The sequence below is a fragment of the Salmo salar genome, chromosome ssa13 (assembly GCF_905237065.1).
Source record: "Salmo salar chromosome ssa13, Ssal_v3.1, whole genome shotgun sequence".
In the NCBI taxonomy this organism is placed as follows: Eukaryota; Metazoa; Chordata; class Actinopteri; order Salmoniformes; family Salmonidae; genus Salmo; species Salmo salar.
The window spans coordinates 80,543,335-80,560,471 of NC_059454.1; the positions used below are offsets into that span (position 1 = coordinate 80,543,335).

General features: G+C 43.3%; 1 long non-coding RNA gene and 1 other non-coding gene across 6 annotated transcripts in view; one reads left to right on the forward strand and one right to left on the reverse strand.

The window, feature by feature from the left end:
• LOC106567934 (uncharacterized) overlaps positions 1-17,137 on the reverse strand; it is a 90,505-nt gene that overhangs the window by 17,305 nt on the left and 56,063 nt on the right. The gene's annotated exons all lie outside the window — the stretch shown is intronic.
• On the forward strand, positions 14,410-14,464 carry LOC123726252 (U7 small nuclear RNA). Its single transcript, XR_006758644.1, has one exon. It is a non-coding gene; the product is annotated as a U7 small nuclear RNA (small nuclear RNA).

A 17,137-nucleotide genomic window follows, 5' to 3' on the forward strand; every position in this document is an offset into this window, starting at 1 on the left:
GTTTGTAATTAGATTGTCTTGGTCAAAAGTTTTGATTTTGTATAGTGACAAATAATGTGTTTTCATTTGACATCCTATCTGAAATCTTCTCCATCTCCCTGAATTAAGATGAATTCCTGAGGGCCTTTCCTTTATTTCAAGGAAGTCGATAATTTGACATGGAATAAGGTTTATAAAAAGCCTTTACACATGTATGAAACATGCCTGAAATAAGTTAGGGCTAGAAATTCATCAACTATGCAATGCAAAATACTTCATTTATCTTATTTTTATTATAATATATAGGTAAACTGCTTTAACATCACCTAGTTTCCATAATAATCTTGTAGATCTTTACATATAATGTTGGTAAATAAATAAAACCAATTCAGAAAACAATATGGTAAACTGTTTACATGGATAAACAATGTTATGTGCTGAACAAACGTGTATTATAATTCCATATAGTGTAGAATTTATAGTGCAAACACAGTAATTCATAACTGTTTATTTAAAAAAAAAACGCTTTGTCTCATATAGTTAACATTGATGATTGCAAATGTTTCCATTAGAAGAGTATTTTTATTCCTAACTTCAGGTTTGCTGGGTTGGGGTTCTTAACATGTAATTGAGTCTTCAGGGGAACTTATTTCTATCAATTTAGTTTCACATCATAAAGCAGTTGCAGGGATGGTCAAATTAAAGCATGCTTTCAGATGACTTCATACATTACTGAAAGATGAACTTGAAGAAATATCTGTCTGCTATACAGTCAGGTCCATAATTATTGGCACAATTGATAAAGATGAGCAAAAAAGACTGTATAAAATAAATAATACAAATACTGAGCTATAATGCATGCAAAAAAAGTGAAATTATATCATTTTTATACTAATACAACAAATAATAAAATACATCTCAAAAAGATAACTTTTTCAAAAATTCGATGAATTTGAACACATTAGGAGGGATCTTAGATCATCATCTTTCCAGATCCTTGATATCCTACATCTGCGCTTATGGACTGCCCTCTTCATTTCACACCACAGGTTTTCAATGGGGTTCAAGTCCAGAGACTGAGATGGCCATTGCAAAATTTGGATTTTGTGGTCAATTAACCATTTCTTTGTGGATTTTGATGTGTGCTTGGGGTTTTTGTCTTGCTGGAATATTTGTCAGAGGCAACCAGGTTTTTGGCTAAAATGTCCTGGTACTTGGTAAAGTTCATGATGCCATTGACCTTAACAAGGGCCAACAGGACCAGTGGAAGCAAAATAGCCCCATAACAAAAATGCACCACCATATTTTACTGTAGGTATGAGGTACTTTTCTGCATATGCTTCCGATTTTGGACACCAAACCCACCACTGGTGTGCGTGGCCAAGGGTTCTATTTTCATGTCATCTGACATGGCCAAGATCTTTGGCATCGAAAAACGAAGCATATATGCAGAAAAGTTCTTCATACACCTATGGTCAAATATGGTGGTGGATCTTTGATGTTATAGGACTATTTTGCTTCCACAGGTCCTGGGGCCCTTATTAAGGTTAACGACGCCATGAACTTTACAAAGTACCAAGACATTTATAGCCTAAATAAACTAGTAATTTCATAAATAAAACAAATAAATTAAATAGCTCAGGTCTTGAAAATACGGCCAACCTTTTTCCCCTCCGTATCCACAATGTGTGTAAATGAGGCCCATACAGATGACTTGCCTGTAGTTTTTTCCTCCCTGTACTCTCTTTCATTCAGTTTCTTCTTCGCATCAGCAAAGAATGACTCCGTGTTTCAGAAACTCACTTTATATAGACTGGGGACTATCACTCTTTCCCGCTGCAGCGTCCTCCTCTCCCGTAACAAGTAGCCTATTTTACTCTGCGTCATTTGCAGTGGCTAGTTTTCATAAAGCGAATACCATTATGCAGTTTTGTCACAAATTTATATTTTATTTTGACACATTAGGTTCGATGAAAGGGGAACCCCTGACAATCATTTAAGATAATAAAATATAGGCTACATTACAGTAGACAAACGAAAAACAAAGAAAAAAATCTTTCTTCAATATAATAATTCAGAAGGTTAAACTCATAAAAGTGTCGACAACATGGCTTTATTTTGTAGTCTTACTGTAGGCCCGCCAGGCTGGAGTAGATGTGTTCAAAGATGCCCTCTGATGGTTCGCACAAGCATTAATGGCAACGGTGGCTGACAGCAAAATACTATGACGTCACACACTGTAACGTGCAGTACCGTACCATGGCATACCGCAGTGTATCGCGATATGACGCAACTACTAAGTGAGGACCCACTGTAAGGGCGATCATACATTGTACACATAGGGATGTGAGCGAGGGCTAAATCATTAGTAAAGCTCATCAAGAAAGAAATCTACGTTTTAATTTCACTACCAACAATGCTTTCTTTCGGTCCCCCTTCCTCATCCCCCTTTTCTCTCTCGGTCTTCCCCTTCCTCCCTTTCCCCATACATCCTGATGTGTGTCACATTGATGTCAGCAGCTGTTCCATCCCGACTCCACCCTTGGCAGGCACATTGGGTTGCTACTGTAGTCGCTCATGCCCTCCGCCAGCGTCCCAAGAGCCTAACCCGTGATTTTTCATGAAGAGAGCTCACAAGTTAGGGTCTCAGGGAGCAGGAGAAGTACAACAGGGTCCTGGCACTGAGGAGCCGCACACAGTCAGTCGGTCGGACAGGGGTGTGAGCAGCATGGCACACTTCTCTCACTACCACCACCCCTTGGTGCCTCCCTCCTGCCCCAAAACCACCTCCACGTGTCTGTCTGGCCAGTGTCCTGTCCGTTCTGACCGCTTGGGTAATGTGCTGAAAGACTTGGTCAAACAACAGTCGCCTGCTGTGGAAGAAAAAAAGTCCCCATTTTTCCCCTCCTTCACTGCAGATAACTTATTCCTTCATTTCAGAGAGCTCAAGTAAAAGATAAGCTGAATGCTCCGCACACAAAGAAAGGCATAGACAGACGTATCAGAACACACAAACGCCACAAACACAATAAATTGTAACACCACAGCAACAAGATAATAATAGCAGAGACAAAGATGAAGAAGGCGATATAAGAGAGGTCAAAGAGAGGAAAAGAGAGCAATAAGGTTCGCTGGAGACGATCAGAGTTACATTTTCCACGTCGCAGGGCAGAGCCAGGCTCAGACAGGCGAGCCAGCACTCTCTGCTCTGCGCTAACTAGCCTTTGTGCTGGCAGAGGAAAGCCCCCCAGCCAGGCACAGTCTCGCCTCTTTGTCCTCTGAGCGTCGACATGCACGCGGATCATCAGTCTACATCTCCTTCTCCCCCTTGGGATGGATGGCCCCAGTGCTGACCACTGCACCGGACCCTCCAACCCGTCGCCTGCACTGACCGCTGCTGATCACCACAGCCACCGCCAGGGAGGAGAGCTGACCACCTGACGGCCCCAGTCTGAGGGCTTCCATTACGGGGGTGACCGGAGACTCTAACCCCCCCCCCCCTCCATGGATAGCCTCAGTCATAAATGAAATAATAAGAAAATGTATCATTACGTGACGCCACCACTCTCTTGGCTGACCAGCTTTTGCGGAAGTGGCAGGTAAAAAGCGATACTAACCAGAGTAAGATAATAACAAAAGAAACCCAGAGCAGAGCATCTTCCAGAACTCGTGCTCCCCCACTCCACGCATCTAACTGCACCCCCTCCCCCCTTCACACACACTGCTGTCTCTACTGCTAACAGTCTCCCCCTGCTTACACCCAATCCCCCTCGCCCCACTGCCATGGTGGCGAGCTCTGCACGGTACAGAAATAAGTTGTCACCACCACAGAGCCGAACAACAAGCCACATTCAGTCACAGAGCTTTCCTCTCATCACAAATACAGAGTTCAGACACACACCGAGTACAGACACAGGCGGTGGTAACCAGAGCCACACAATCATATTGCCATGAAAGAAACCAAACTGCCCTGTCATGAATCTTAACAAAGCACCGCAGCCAAAACATTTACATGTCATTTTCACCCCTTGTTCACCCTACACAAACCCTCCTCACCCCTCCCCCCTCCCAACTCCTCCCACTAATAGTTAGATAGATGCCTTTCTCAGGGGAACGGGGAGCAAAGCGGACGCTTCCGGAAACGCGAGTGTTCTTTCTGTCGCCTCGCGCCTCGCCTCACACACTCCTCCGTGTCCGTGCCGACTACGCCTCTGTCATCTATCTTTAAGCGAGGGATGAGGGGGAAAAGGAGAGAAAAAGTAGCAGGGAAAAAAAGAAAAACAGAAAGGGAGATGCTGAGGAGTCCGGGGCTGAGCCAGACGCAGGTCAGTGAGGTGGGACACCTCTCCTCCCCCTTCTCCCCCTCCTCCACCCCCCCCTCCCCTCACCACTTGCATCATCAGCTCCATCTCACCTCCCCCCTTAGGCTCCAGGACCACCAGCCGTGTCGTGACAGTGATCTACCCTGTTTTTTTCCACGTAGGTCCAACACCAACACCACAGTGACAACAGGGCCATCACAAGAAAATGGTGATGCCAAAACATTTTGTCTCCCAAAACACTGCCCACATGCTATTCCCATCACCCCCTCCTCCCCATCCCCAGGTCTCTACCTGTCTGCTCGTCTCTGTGACTCCCGTCTGTGGCTGCTTACTCGCCCAGAGTGGTACTACGCTACGGCAGCGGGAGTCTGCAGCTATAGCCCTCCCTCTCTCTCTCTTTTTCTCTCTCTCACTCCCATACAACCTCGGCTGGCGCACACGTTCCACCTGTGCTGATGATCAATTCCAACGCCTGGCTGGTTGGCCAAGGAGCAAGATGCTCTAAAGTGGCTCATGCTGTCACACAACAGACACACAACACAAGGCATACTGACAAATAACACAGAGTACGGACGCCATCACAGACGTGTAAACACAAAACTCAGACACAGTCGTTGACAAAACAGTAGTACACAGACAAATTGACAAGGACAACAGACCAAAAACTCCAACAGACACTGTCACAGTCCCCCAACACACAAGATACAGACACCGACAGACAATGACAGGGTCACCTAACACTGAAAACTGACACTGTCACAATATTATGACCTAAGCGCTGATGCGTGCACACCGACAGATGACGGTCTGACAGGACTGTATTTCATCAGTCAGACCATACAAAGTACAGCATAACAGCTTTATAAAAATATTCAATAGATACTCAATTAACAGCATACACCTATAGAGATGCTGAATGACACACAAGCAGAAAAAAAATCACAGAAATCACAGGACATGATTGTTTGTGAGTTCTCTGCTTGGATAGGTTTTGGACAGAAGTGGCTAAACCTAAACTCAAGCATTCTATCTGTTTCTCTCTTTCTTGCAGCCCGTCTATCTATGCCCTTAAGACTCCACACCACATCCACACTACAGTGCTGCAGTTAATAAAGAAGGACCTTTAGCAAAACCATTCCGTCATACTGTAGACTCCCTGCTGAATAGTGATTAGTTAGAGACATATAGTCTCACATAGGCTATCTGTACGTCTTTTTCCTGCACACTCCAACAGCGTTCAAGCTTCACTGTCCTCCCCATCCGAAACACTAAAACGATACGAGACACAGCAAATGGAACGAAGTCATAAGACAGAGCAAAACAAAGGAGCAGACAACGTGTTTTTCTTCTCTATCTGAATGAGATCTGCCCTTGGCGGCACATCCTAAATTCAGAGCCCCCGATCTATCAACCTCAACACCCTGGGTGGATTAGGGTTGCGACCCCGTACAACAAAGAGGGGAAAGGTAAAGGGGGCCTGCAAATATCATCATTGATTGGTTATTTGCTTTTATTCAAAACTGCGAAAACCCCACGTCATGGCTTTGCTGCAATGCAGAGATCCTTCAGAAAAATCACTCTGGTGCCTCACACACAGGCATCTGTATTTGAGCTCAGAACAAGGTCAAGACCAAGAACGTCAACAGTTAAAAAATATGGTATATTACATTATCTTCCTCCTGTAGCCAACGTCACTACCATGGCAAGGTTGAAGTCTATATGCGAGTGGGTAAGGGTTAGTCCATTGGCTCATAGCAGGCATGGTGATGGCGATGGTGATGCTGGGGGTAGGGGTGTATGAGAGAGGGGAGAGAGAACAACGGGTGGGAGGAAGAAGGGGAGAGAAAACGAGGGGAGGAAGGGAGAGGGGGAGAGAGGACTGGTGATCAATCAGCTTCATTACAGCCGTGTCACTGTAAAGTCTGGAGCTACCGCTGCCCCGCCTGCACACAGACCTGCACAAACACACATTCATACACACACACACACACACACACACACACACACACACACACACACACACACACACACACACACACACACACACACACACACACACACACACACACACACACACACACACACACACACACCACCGTGCTTCCTTAGACGCTCCAATCAGTGAAGAGCTAACCCCCCCTCCAACACACACACGGCTAGACATCACGCTTTGACCCTCCTCTCCTTCCCCCTCCTCCTATTCCCTCTCCTCCCGTTTCCCCATATCCTCTCCGTTTTTCAAGTCTAGACTGTATAGCGAATCTTGGAATACCACGGTTGGTCGTTTTTTAACTGGCTGAGGAAACGTGTACAATGTCATAAACATGAATGACCCTGGGTTGTCTTTAATAAATTAAAGTAAAAATCTAAAGGATGAAGGAATGTGAGTAGCAGGCTGGTACAGTAAATACATCCCCTCAAGCCTCTATGATGCAGCAATGATATAAAAGAGAATGTTGTCATGACAGGAGTACAATGATTTACACCACAGAAATAACCAGACTTCTATTTCTCAAAGAACCCCAAAAAGAACTTGCAGCGGAAGGCAGTGCAGACAATGACTTTGAGAACCATTATGCACTATCAAAATGCTATGACACCACCCATTTTACGATAAGTCTGAAATCAGATAACGGTGTCTTACGACACGCGTCAATCACACAGGTATCTAGGCAGGAAGACAGACTGGCTGGCTGGCTGGCAGGCAGGCAGGCAGGCAGGCAGTACCAGTACCAGTACCAGTGGTGGCGAACAGGGAATGTGAGTAGCACAGGGGGGCAGGGGAGGCCAGAGATTGAGATGCACAGTGCCTCCCTAGCCTTTCCCTCCTCTCATCAGCCAGCGGGACATTAATGACCATCATGTCTTGTCACACTAGCTGACTGGCAGTCGAGGTGGGCGGACTGGTGGGACCAGTCAGAGGACCCTGCCCTTGCCCCTGCTCTTCTCGATCAATACCATTGATCTGTCCCAGGGGTCAAGGGGCAAGAGCATATCGATAGGGGAGAGTGGCTGACGCAGCAGCAGGCCGAGGAGAGAAGAGGAGGATGAGAGGATAGGAGGGGGGGCTGAATGAATCCAGACAGATCAATGACACACCCGTCTGCCATGGATGTGTTATGGTTATTCATTTGCCATTAAACTAATCACATTAAGGGGATATCTCATCTTAAGGAAAAATACTAGCAGCCATGCAGAGACCACACCAAATCACAGTCTGCTACAGCCATGCGAAGTGGGGAATTTGTAGAGAATTAGTAGCTACCTGTCTGGCCAGTGACAGCAGTGGCAGGATCTAGTCCCTCATGTTTTTATTTTCTATCAAAGTCTCTGGTGTTTACTGAGGGCAGAACCAGCTGACCAATGGCCTTGTTGAAACGGCCCTCACTCAGACAAAAGCATGAATTAATTGAATTTGCTTATGTGTGTGCGTGCATGGGTATTATGTCCAACAATAGACTTAATAAAAATACTCAAGATACACTTCTCTTATTAATAGGGTTAATTTTTTTACACATGCGTAGTGGCTAAAAAATATTCCACAACGATAACATCAAGAGGTCAACATTGCTTTTGCTAATGGAGCTGGACCTGGCTTAAGCTAAGAGAGATTTTGATATTCACACATTTCATTCCTGTGTACAGATGACATAAAATTGAGGGTCCTCGCTATCTCAGTTCCTTGGGATGTCCCTACCACATTGAAGTTTACATTTAAAATTGTTAAGGTAAGGATTAGAGCTAAGGTTAGGGTTAAGGTTAGGGCTTAGGGTAGGGACATCCAAAGGATCCCGGGATAGCACAGCAACAACCTTAAATTGATATGTGGCAAGAAATAAAGATAACTTTTTTTGATGGTAAATTGCATTTGATAAGAAGACAATTACATGCCTCCTCACTAATATAATTTGCTTGGAAAATATTTAATCTTTACAATTTTGCCTGGCATGACACAAATTAAGTAAATAAATGCTGCTAGCATGACCTAGAATGCAGGATATATCCTTAATACAATGAAATCAGTCCAAGGATCTTGGAGCAACTGGCCTATTACAGAGCTCTCTCAGTCAGTGTGCTGTTCTGTTAAGGAGGCCTTGGTTGGTGCAGTCTTTCCCCAAGTCTCTCCTCTCCTATCTAATCCCATGATTTATTTGTCCAACCATCCCATAAATGGAGGCGCAGCTGGAACCAATGACTCCTACCCTGCTTGGCCTGGCCGCTGAGCCAGCTGGACCAGGGAGCGCTGAGGCAGCAGAATTCTCCAGGACCACGGTTCTCTTCGCCTTGGCCCCACTAGTTAGCTACATCTGGACGACCCATTCAGTTCAGAGGTGAGGAAAGATGGAGAAAAACTGAACTCTTAAAATAAACTCTGGGCTCCGGCCCAACGCAGCTTGGCTCCTCTAGTCTGTTTAATAACTGTGTGTGGAGGGTTGAGGAGGAACAGTATGAAGCCAACCTAGGCTTTTGAGTACCTGGCTGTAATTTGAAAAACGTATGTGTATAGTACATACTACAACAGAATTATATTTGTTTCTGAAAAACTCAAGTGAAAAGTGAGAAGATAAATCAACAAAAAATGTGTCTATAATTGGGACTGGAATTAAGACATACAGTATTTCACATTAAGTCTCTTCCAAAAATTCAGACATGGTTAATTGAACGTTCTCCACATCATTCAGAACATGAAACTAGATCCTTTCACTCAGTCTGAGCCCCAGAGGGCCAGACCGACTGAAGTGCAACACTATAGTGGTTGACTTGACAGAGCAGAGCAGTCACCACACAGAGATCCCACCCCAGCAGGAGAGTCAGCTAGGAGGCCCCATGCAGATAAAAGGCCCTTCCTCTTGGGGTTTCCAGGGTTTTAGCAGGATCAAGCTAAACAACACACTGTCAACCTGTTGGCATTGTGAGTCATCTGAGGCTGAGGGGGATCGTTGAGCCTACATAGAGAGGCCTCTCACGCTCTGCCATTGAACACCCATTAATATCACTCTGCATTTGTTTGGCCCCTAATTGATAGCTGCTAAGTCCCTTTCACTGGGCGGCCTGTGTTGATAAGAGGCTCCATCAGCTGAGAGGCTCTCGGAGGCCCTATAGGCTAGCTGTTGAGATACTGCTGCAGGGCTGTGGTTCTGGGATGGAGCAGGATGCTCCAAGTAAGTGGAAGGTTCTGTCAGGTTAGGGCCGTTATGGGTTTAGTACTATGTTTGAAAGGACCCTGGTCTTTACCAAGACATCTTGATCAAGACATCTTGGTCTCGCTGTAATGATATCAGTGTTCTGGTATTGGTAAAGCCGTGAATAGCAAACCAAAGTATGAATAAAGTCATAGTGGATTGGATAGCTAAGGTTGAGTTGGAGTGCCAATCTGACTCCCACATCCACTCTAGAATGGAGAGATTGCTTTCCAACTACTGACAGTGTAAGTGAAAGAGACAATAGTATCCAACGATACCATAGCAGCAGTGTACTATATATGAGAGGTTTACATTAATCAACAAAGCCAAAAAACAATGACATGGTGTTCTGATGAAGAAAGGAATTACAGCAACACCCTCTTGCTTTCAAATCAAACTTTATTTGTCACGTGCCGAATACAACAGGTGTAGACCTTACCGTGAAATGCTTACTTACAAGCCCTTAACCAACAATGCAGTTTAAGAAAGAGTTAAGAAAATATTTACTAAATAAAGGAAAGTAAAAATAATTGAAAACAAAAATTAAAAAAAGGTACAGGAGGTACCGGTATCGAGTCAATGTGCGGAGGTACAGGTTAGTCGAGGTAATTTGTTCATGTAGGTAGGGGTAAAGTGACTAAGGAGAAAAAAATGTATGAAATGTATGCATTCACTACTGTAAGTCGCTCTGGATAAGAGCGTCTGCTAAATGACAAAAATGTAAAAATGTAAATGACTATGTACAGATAATAAACAGCGAGTAGCAGCAGTGTAAAAACAAAGGTGGTGGGGGTCAATGTAAATAGTGCGGGTGGCAATTTGATACATTTTTCAGCAGTCTTATGGCTTGGGGGTAGAAGCTGTTAAGGAGCCTTTTGGTCCTAGTCTTGGCGCTCCGGTACCGCTTGCTGTACGGTAGCAGAGAAAACAGTCTATGACTTGGGTGACTGGAGTCTTTGACAATTTTGGGGGCTTTCCTCTGACACTGCCTAGTTTATAGGTCCTGGATGGCATAAAGCTTGGCCCCAGTGATGTACTGGGCCGTACACACTAACCTCTGTAGCACCTTACTGTCAGATGCCGAGCAGTTGCCATACCAGGCGGTGATGCAACCAGTCAGGATGCTCTCAATGGTGCAGCTGTATAACTTTTTGAGGATCTCGGGACCAATGCCAAATCTTTTCAGTCTCCTAAGGGGGAAAGGGTGTTGTTGTGCCCTTTTCACGACTGTCTTGGTATGTTTGGAACATGATAGTTTATTGGTGATGTGGACATCAAGGAACTCGAAACTCTCGACTCTCTCCACTACAGTCCTGTTGATGTTAATGGGGGCCTGTTCGGCCCTCCTTTTCCTGTAGTCCACGATCAGCTCTTTCGTCTTGCTCACATTGAGGGAGAGGTTGTCTCTGACCTCCTCCCTATAGGCTGTCTCATCGTTGTCGGTAATCAGGTCTACCACTGTTGTGTCATTAGCAAACTTAACCTGTTAGGGCTAGAGGGCAGTATTTGCACGGCTGGATAAAAAAATGTACCCGATTTAATCTGGTTACTAATCCTACCCAGTAACTAGAATATGCATATACTTATTATATATGATAGAAAACACCCTAAAGTTTCTAAAACTGTTTGAATGGTGTCTGTGAGTATAACAGAACTCATTTGGCAGGCAAAACCCTGAGACATTTTCTGACAGGAAGTGGATACCTGATGTGTTGTATTACCTTTAAACCTATGCCATTGAAAAACACAGGGGCTGAGGAATATTTTGGCACTTCCTATTGCTTCCACTAGATGTCACCAGCCTTTACAAAGTGTTTTGAGTCTTCTGGAGGGAGATCTGACCGAACAAGAGCCATGGAACGATGATGGCCCATTAGACACCTGGCGCGCGAGTTCATGTTGGGTACCCTCGTTCCAATACGTTATAAAAGAGAATGCATTCGTCCACCTTGAATATTATTCATGTTCTGGTTAAAAAAGGCCCTAATGATTTATGCTATACAACGTTTGACATGTTTGAACGAACGTAAATATATTTTTTCCCCTCGTTCATGAAGTGAAGTCCGGCGGGCTTAGATCATGTGCTAACAAGACGGAGATTTTTGGACATAAATGATGAGCTTTTTTGAACAAAACTACATTCGTTATGGACCTGTGATACCTGGAAGTGACATCTGATGAAGAGAATCAAAGGTAATGGATTATTTACATAGTATTTTCGATTTTAGATCTCCCCAACATGGCGGCTAGTCTGTATCGCAACGCGTATTTTTCTGGGCGCAGTGCTCAGATTATTGCAAAGTGTGATTTCCCAGTAAGGTTATTTTTAAATCTGGCAAGTTGATTGCGTTCAAGAGATGTAAATCTATAATTCTTTAAATGACAATATAATATTTTACCAATTTTTTCTAATTTTAATTATTTAATTTGTGGTGCTGACTTGAATGCCGGTTATTGGAGGGAAACGATTTCCTGAACATCAACGCCACAGTAAAACGCTGTTTTTGGATATAAATATGAACTTGATAGAACTAAAAATGCATGCATTGTCTAACACAATGTCCTAGGAGTGTCATCTGTTGGAGATTGTAAAAGGTTAGTGCATAATTTTAGCTGATTATATGGTTTTGGTGACGCCTGTCTTTGAATTGGCACAACATTACACACAACTCTTGTAAATGTACTGTCCTAACATACTCTAAATTTATGCTTTCGCCGTAAAACCTTTTTGAAATCGTAAAACGTGGTTAGATTAAGGAGATGTTTATCTTTCAAAGGGTGTAAAATAGTTGTATGTTTGAAAAATTTGAATTTTGACATTTATTTGGATTCAAATTTGCCGCTCTTGAAATGCACCTGCTGTTGATGGAGTGCACCACGGGTGGGACGCTTGCGTCCCACCTAGCCCATAGAGGTTAATGATGGAGTCGTGTTTGGCCATGATGGAGTCGTGGGTGAACAGGGAGTACAGGAGGGGACTAAGCACGCACCCCTGAGGGGCACCAGTGTTGAGGATCAGCGTGGGAGACGTGTTGTTGCCTACCCTTACCACCTGGGGGCAGCCCGTCAGGAAGTCCAGGATCCAGTTGCAGAGTGAGGTGTTTAGTCCCAGGGTTCTTAGCTTAGTGATGAGCTTTGTGGGCACTATGGTGTTGAACGCTGAGCAGTAGTCAATGAACAGCATTCTCACATAGGTGTTCCTTTTGTCCAGATGGAAAAGGGAGATTGAGATTGCATCATCTGTGGATCTATTGGGGCGGTATGCGAATTGGAATGGGTCTAGGGTATCCGGGATGATGCTGTTGATGTGAGCCATGACCAGCCTTTCAAAGCACTTCATGGCTACCAACGTGAGTGCTACGGGGCGGTAATCATTTAGGCAGGTTACCTTCGCTTTCTTAGGCACAGGGACTATGGTGGTCTGCTTGAAACATGTAGGTATTACAGACTGGGTCAGGGAGAGGTTGAAAATGTCAGTGAAGACACCTGCCAGTTGGTCCACGCATGCATTGAGTTCACATCCTGGTAATCCCTCTGGCCCCGCAGCTTTGTGAATGTTGACCTTTTAAAGGTCTTGCTCACATTGGCTACCGAGAGCGTTATCACACAGTCATCCAGAACAGCTGGTGCTCTCATGCATGCTTCAGTGTTGCTCGCCTCAAAGCGAACATAAAAGGTATTTAGCTCATCTGGTAGGCTCGCGTCACTGGGCAGCTCGTGGCTGGGTTTCCCTTTGTAGTCCATAATAGTTTTCAAGTCCTGCCACATCCGACGAGCGTCAGAGCCGGTGTAGTAGGATTCAATCTTAATCCTGTATCGACGCTTTTCCTGTTTGATGGTTCGTCTGAGGGCGTAGCAGGATTTCATATAAGCGTCCGGATTAGTGTCCCGCTTTCAGTAAATTTCTAATTCAGTATGAAATGTACTATAGACTAAGAAAATGGATCCACATATGCATTTTGTTCTCCTTTGTGGTGATCCGACTCATTTTACAAGCTGTGGCCGACTGCCAGAAAGAAAGAGAGAGCCAGAATCAGAGCCCTGATCTTAGTAGACAGACCTACAAGGCTGGGGCAGGTTTAAACCACAGACCAGACCGCATATCACTACTCCTCCCCATCGTCATTGTAGGGGACAAGGGCCCATAGATTATAACTAAGTCTCAGTGCATGGAAACATATAAACATACAGACTGTTCCCTCCCATGCTGAATAGTTTAAACATTACAGCAGTCTGTCTGCCTGCTGAAGCAGTTTGGGGAATGGCCTTGGTTCCAGGCAGGTAGTTAGGTGGGATAATCAAGCCACTAAACCCCTTGAGAAAGGCACTTAACCTGGTTGAACCTGGAAACTATATTCTGCAGTGCAAATGGATACGTAATAAAAGCTGTGGGCGATGTCAGTTGTTTTCTGGAACAAAAGCATCTGCTAAACAGAGAATCTCAGATTTATTATGATTATTACATTTCATACTTGATGTCTATGTCCAACCATCTGGGCCTCAAAGTGTGGCTGAGATTTGCCGCTCAGCTCACAGGAGATTGGTTGTGATAATGTCAACCCACATGAACAAATACTTACTATAGAATTCTGTAGTATACTGTAGAATTCTATACTACACTGTAGCATCCCTCGATCATGTGTAGTAATTACTATAGAACCCTGTAGTATACTGTAGAATACTACAGTTAATACTACTGTGTACTACAGTCTGCAAAAAAACACTACAGTAATGTCTGAAACAAGTTGTTTTACTGTAGTAATACTACAGTATTTAATTTGCATATACCCCCCATATCTCAATTTGTACCGCCCATAAGTGAAAAACCTACATGCCAAGTATAGACCATATTGTGTTCCCTACAGGTTATAGAAAAGAGCAGAAGCTCTGAACTATCCATTCTGACCGCAGTCCTAGAGGTTATGGACAATTTTCTCTTTTAGTATTTGTCCAGTAGGTTCCCTCAAGGAGAAAGCCCCCACTTATATGTCAAAGATAATACAACAAAAACACTATAGTAAATAATACAGTTGCCTATACTAAAGTCTGAAAAAACACTACAGTAATTATTATAGTATATGCTACAGTTTTTTTACTATAGTATGCTACAATAATATCTGCAAAACACTATAGTAAATACTACAGTATACTACAGTCCACAAAACACTACAGCTGTGTTCAAATACCCATACTAACATACTTACTATACTATACTACATACTATATACTGTACTATTAGTTAATTTTATTATACTGTAAATGAACAGTCTCCTTTCAGTTGAGTGTACTAGTGCTTTGCCTGTCTACCAGAAGTTGATGCTGTTGCTATGCAACTTCTTTCTAGTTTGTTAGCATAGCTAACAAATTACTAGCCAGACATCTTACGACTTATTTGACAGTGTCCATTGAGAACGCACAATGACTATACCACCTAGCTAAGCTAAGAATGCCGTGAATAATCAAGTCAATAAACATTGGGTAGTTAGTTAGATAGCATATAGTTAATACTGGCAAGTTGGATGTACAAGTAGCCAACTAACGTTAGAACAGTAGCTAGCTAACAATACCGGTACATACAAGCAACTGCTGTAATGATATGCAGTTCATAAGGCTAGCGTAGCTAACAAATTGTCAGACAACACAACGTGTAACGTAACTTATTTGAAAAGGCATTACTTTATTACATTACTGAACATTTTCTTAACATTTGTCATAATTAGCCTTCCCTGTAGCTCAGTTGGTAGAGCATGGTGTTTGCAACACCAGGGTTGTGGGTTCGATTCCCACGGGGGGCCAGCACAGTAAAAAAAAAAAAAAAAAAAAAAAAAAATGTATGAAATTGTATGAAATGTATGCATTCACTACTGTAAGTCGCTCTGGATAAGAGCGTCTGCTAAATGACTAAAATGTAAAATGTAAAAAATGTAGTTAAAGCAATGAGTTTGGATCTGCTCGTCGGACTTCAGCTGCATTTTCTTCAAATCTGAAAATGTTGTGAAGCCATGCCCATTTTCTGAAGAATTGCATTATGGGCCCCAAAAGCTCAGAAATAGTTTCCACTGCTTGTATACTTCATATTTTGGCGAATTCAGTACGACATTCGGGATCATTTGGCATACTAAGTATACTATGACCAATAAGCATACTACATACTCAATTTATGTCACAAATAGTACAGATAGTGCGGTTAGTATGAGTATTTGAACACAGCTTACATAAGTATAGTAATACTCCAGTATTTATACTATAGTAAACTATAGTATATTGAACTAAAAGATTTTACTGAGTTACAATTCATAAGGAAATCAGTCCCGCCTTTCCTTTTCCGCCTTTCCTTCCAGTTCTCTGCTGCCAGTGACTGGAACGAATTGCAAAAATCGCTGAAGCTGGAGACTTTTATTTCCCTCACCAACTTGAAACATCAGCTATCTGAGCAGCTAACCGATCGCTGCAGCTGTACATAGTCCATCTGTAAATAGCCCACCCAATCTACCTACCTCATCCCCATACTGTTTTTATTTAATTTTCTGCTCTTTTGCACACCAGTATCTCTACTTGCACATCATCATCTGCTCATTTATCACTCCAGTGTTAATCTGCTAAATTGTAATTCTTCGCTACTATGGCCTATTTATTGCCTACCTCCTCATGCCACTGTATATTGACTTGTTTATTGTGTTATTGGCTTGTTTATTGTTTATTCCATGTGTAACTCTGTGTTGTTGTCTGTGTCACACTGCTTTGCTTTATCTTGGCCAGGTCGCAGTGGTAAATGAGAACTTGTTCTCAACTAGCCTACCTGGTTAAATAAAGGTGAAATAAAGAAAGAAAATGAAATACATTCATTGGGCCCTAATCTATGGATTTCACATGACTGGTAATACATATATGCATCTGTTGGTCACAGAAACCTTTATAAAAAAAGGTAGGGGCGTGGATCATAAAACCAGTCAGTATTTTGGTGTGACCACCATTTGCCTCATGCAGTGCGACACATCTCCTTCGCATAGAGTTGATCAGGCTGTTGATTGTGGCCTGTGGAATATTGTCCCACTACTCTTCAATTGCTGTGCAAAGTTGCTCGATATTGGCGGGAACTGGAACACGCTGTCGTACACGTCGATCCAGCCTTTCACAAACATGCTCAATGGGTGACATGTCTGGTGAGTATGCAGGCCATGGAAAAACTGGGACATTTTCAGCTTCCAGGAAATGTATACAGATCCTTGCGACATGGGGCCATGCATTATCATGCTGAAACATGAGGTGATGGTGGCGGATGAATGGCACGACAATGGGCCTCAGGATCTTGTCACAGTATCTCTGTGTATTCAAATAGATTTTGTCCATCCACACCAGACGCAATCAGGACACACAAGTTGAAATAGCAAAATTAACTCTGAACCAACTATATTAATTTGGGGACAGGTCGAAACACATTAAACATTCATGGACATTCAGCTAGCTAGCTTGTTGTTGCTAGCTAATTTGTCCTGGGATATAAACATTGGCTTGTTATTTTACCTGAAAGCACAACGTCCCTTTTTGTTGTTGAATTTTTACCCATTTTGAGTCACCAAAATGGTGTGTTCTCTACTCCGATAATTCATCCACAGATAAGAGGAAATCTAGTTAGTTTCTAGTAATCTCTCC